Below are 4,682 nucleotides of genomic sequence, written 5' to 3'. Positions count from 1 at the left end.
TTCTAGGATGCCATTAAGGAGCAGTATTACCCTATCAAAAGCTATGAGGACAAATACATAAAGTGGACCACGCTGCGGCAGGGAAGGGACCAAGATGTGCCGAAGTTCACAAACATTTTTCATACCCTTCGCACACAGTTGGGGATCAAGGATTCTGAACTACATTTGGTACTCAAATACCTTGGATGCCTACACAATTACATCCAGGAAGAGATGGAGTTCCTGAACATCTCCTCGCTTGGCATGGCATACTGATACGCTGTCAAAATCGAGCAAAAGTTTAAACAAAAGAACCGAGACTTTGGATCTGCAAATCCGAAGACCAAAGGACAAAGCCAAGGCAGGGTGACCCAAGACAACCCATTGAAGCCACAAGAAAACAACAACACCACGAAGTCGAAGAAGGACATAGAAAAGTGGTGTGAGTTACAAAAGAGCCCCACTCACAACACAAGTGAGTGTTGGACCAAGCAGTCGCTCGTGGCCAAGTTGAAGGTTCATAATCAAATGCATATTCCGATCTTGAGTCAGAACCCGAAAATGGGAATGGCAAAGGGAAGTAGATCATTGATGTGAAGCCCAGCAGCACTGTTCCCACTGCCAAGATCCATAAGAATGAGCCTAAAGATCCAGAGGATGGGGAGCGTATTTTCCACTCACAAATGTGGGTGAAGGGTTCGCTGCTACAATTCATTATCGATAGTGATAGCCAAAAGAACCTCATTTCAGCAGAGGTAGTGAAGCAGTTGGGCTTACCGACTACACCACACCCGCAGCTGTACAGTATCAGGTGGCTTCACCAAGGACGAGATCTCCGAGTTCGCCAGCAGTGTCGCCTTCCCTACAGCATCAAAACCTTCACAGACGAGGTATCATGTGATTTTGCACCTCTAGATGTTTGTGATTTATTATTACGCCAGCCATACTTGTGGAGGCGACATGCTGTGTATGAGTCAAGGCCTCGTGCTATTATTATTTCTTTGTGTAATTCATTATATAGTATACCAGAGGTAGCCCCACTTACCGCCACCTCTATGATCATTGTTAAGAAATGTAGCAAGCTCATCTCCCAGACTAGGAAATTCATTTTCTATCTAGTTCACTCCCAAAGTAAGGAGAAGATCATCGCGACATCCATGACCCCCGCAAAGGGTTCCTCCATGCAGCAGCAACAATAGCAGAGGGATACAGTCATGAAAGAACTTAGGAACAACTTCTCCTCACTCACAGAGGTACCACACAACCTTCAGGTGGGTGAAAAAGTCTATTTTCATATGCAGAAAGAACGCCTTACAAGAACCCATCAGAAGATCAGACCACTCCAACATGGTCCTTACACCATTAACAAGGTTGTTAGAAACAATGCTTTGGAGCATAGTATTCCCTCATTCCTTCTCCTGTACCAAGTGTTCAATGTGTACCACCCTAGACCATGCTTCCCACCATTACTGGACACATCAGAGGTTGCAGAACAGCTCACCAGGACCAAGTTCAGCAAAAGTTTCCTCATCTCATGGAGGAACTCAACGCAATGGGGACCATTGCTTCCGAAGAGGGGGGGAATGATCCAGGTGGATGTTGGTGGCCACCCACCTATCCCACTTTGACCCCCACAACTGTCTCTTTCAGTTTTTCAGTTTCCTTATTTGTAGCACAATTTACTATTTTTAGCATTTTTTCGAGTCCTAAACTTTTGAAGCCGTTTTGAGGCCCTAAACGACATTTTTTGGGAAATATGAGAGGAAAAATGGTTTATGGACTGAATTTTCTCATCCCAAAGCTGTAGTCCTCAGATAGATCTTTCCAACGAACTATTGTGCGCATCAAAAGGAGATCATATGCCAAAGTTATGACCCCGGGAAGTTGATGTACCAATCTACCCAAACAAGGCCCACAGTTTGGCATTTCATCTTCTAGGGTTAGGTTTTTGGACGTTTATGGTTTTCCATTGTTTCTCAACAATAAATAGGCCTTCGAGCCTCACTGTAACACAGTTCAGAGTCAGGTAGCCGCGACATCTCTTCTCAGAGATAAGCTACCATCGCCCTAGTTGGTTTATTTCCATTTCTATTTGTAAGTATATTTCAGTATTTTACATTAATGAAATGAAGTATTATTTCTGTTGCATCTTTGTATTTATGGTTATCTCTGTAATTGTTTCATTCCTGTTTAAATCAAAATCAGTGGTATCGGGGCGGTCTTATTTTTCTCTGTTTTTCTTTGCATGTCCCCAACGAGGTCGGAATATAAGGAGTTAGGGCTTGAACTGGTCAAACCTTTGCAAGACCAACCTCAAAAATCCCGACGGCCTCCCATGGCAGATGAAAAGAAAGACGAGGGGCCAGGAGATCCTATCAAAATCTTGCTTCAAGAATCCCTCGAGTGACAAAGGAATGCGATGATGGACAGCATTGCCCAGATCCTTCAGCAACTACCAAGAGGCGATGTATCAGCTTCCAACAGCTACGATGGAAATGCCACACCCTTTAAGGTACAAGTTAATTTTGAAATCCCCATCTTCGAGGGTCAGATAGATGTAGATGTTGTAGATAAATGGTTAAGTATGCTAGAAGGGTATTTTTCTGTTCACGATTTTTCCGGTCGAGAAAAGATTATTTTCGCTCTTCTCAAAACAACCCCCCACGTCAAGGACTGGTGGGAAACCTACTGCGAGCAGAAGGATGAATGTACGGGTTCACTATTTTCAGCCATACCCACTTGGAATTCATTCTGGGATGCCATTAAGGAGTAATATTACCCTGTGATGTCAAAAGCTATGAGGACAAATACATAAAGTGGACCACGCTACGGCAAGTAAGGGACCAAGATGTGCCGGAGTTCACAGACATTTTTCATACCCTTCACACACAGTTGGGTATCAAGGATTCTAAACTACATTTGGTACTCAAATACCGCGGCTGCCTACATAGGTACATCCAAGAAGAGATGGAGTTCCTGAACATCTCCTCGCTCGACACGGCGTACCAATACACTGTCAAAATCGAGCAAAATTTTAAACAGAAGAAGTAAGACTCTGGATCTGCAAATCCAAAGACCAAAGGACAAAGCAAAGGCGGGGTGACCCAAGACAACCCGTTGAAGCCACAAGAAAAGAACAACACCTCGAAGTAGAAGAAGGACACAGGAAAGTGGTGTGAGTTCCACATGAGCCCCACTCACAACACACGTGAGTATCGAACCAAGCAATCGTTGGTGGCCGAGTTGAAGGCTTCAGAATCAGATGCATGTTCCAACCCTGAGTCAAAACCTGACAAGGGGCATGGCAAAGGGAAGCAGATCATTGATGTAGAGCCCAGCGTCACTGTTTCCACTGCCAAGTTCCATAAGAATGAGCTCAAACATCCAGAGGAGGGGGAGCTTCTTTTCCACTCACAAATGTGGGTGAAGGGTTCGCTACTACAATTCATTGTCAACAGTGGCAGCCAAAAGAACCTCATTTCAATAAAGGTCGTGAAGTGGTTGGGCCTATCGACGACACCACACCCACACCCGTATAGTATCAAGTGGCTTCACCAAGGACGAGATCTCTGAGTTCGCCAGCACCTCTGCCTTCCTTACAGCATCAAACCCTTCACAGACAAGGTATTGTGTGATATTGAACCTCTAGATGTTTGTGATGTATTATTAGGCCAGCCATACTAGTGGAGGTGACATGTTGTGTATGAGTCAAGGCCTCGCGTTGTTATTATTTCTTTGTGTAATTCATTATACAAGATACCGGAGGTAGCCCCACCTACCGCCACCTCTTTGATCACTGCTAAGAAATGCAGCAAGCTCATCTCCCAGACTAGGAAATTCATTTTGTCTGGTTCACTCCCAAAGTAAGGGGAAGATCGTCGCCACATCCATGACCCCCGCGAATGGTTCCTCCATGCAGCAGCAGCAGTAGCAGAGGGATACAGTCATGAAAGAACAAAGGAATAACCTCTCCTCACTCATAGGGGTACCACACAAGCTTCAGGTGGGCGACAAAGTTTGTTTTCATCTGCAGAAAGAATGCCTTACAAGAACCCATCAGAAGCTCAGACCACTCAGACATGGTCCTTACACCATTAACAAGGCTATGGGAAACAATGCTTTAGAGCACAGTATTCCCTCATTCCTTTTCCTGCACCAAGTGTTCAATGTGTACCACCCTCAACCATGCTTCCCACCATTACTAGACACATCAAAGGTTACAAAACATCTCATCGGGGACCAAGTTCAGCAGAAGTTTCCTCATCTCATGGAGAAACTAAACACAATGGGGACCATTGCTTCCTAACGGGGGAGGAATGATCCAGGTGAATGTTGGTGGCCACCCACCTATCCCACTTGGACCCCCACAATTGTCTCTTTCAGTTTTTTAGTTTCCTTATTTGTGGCACAATTTACTATTTTTAGCAGTTTTTAGGGTTCTGAACTTCTGGAGCTGTTTTGAGGCCCTAAATGAAGTTTTTTAGGAAATCTGGGAGCAGCATGGTACCATTGCTCAATTTTTATATTCGCAAAATTTTATTCCTCAGATAGATCTTTCTAACGAGCTACTGTGCGCGTGAAACGGAGATCATATGCCAAAGTTATGACCCCGGGAAGTTGATGTACCAATCTACCCAAATGGGGCCCACAATTTGGTGTTTCATCTTCTAGGGTTAGGTTTTCAAATTTTTAGGGATTTCCAT

Source organism: Pinus tabuliformis, chromosome 3_1 (genome assembly GCF_031772625.1).
Source record: "Pinus tabuliformis cultivar Carrire ecotype Pingquan chromosome 3_1, CPIR1, whole genome shotgun sequence".
Lineage (NCBI taxonomy): Eukaryota > Viridiplantae > Streptophyta > Pinopsida > Pinales > Pinaceae > Pinus > Pinus tabuliformis.
The sequence above is the reverse complement of the archived record's forward strand: the minus strand, read 5'-3'. Positions refer to the sequence as shown.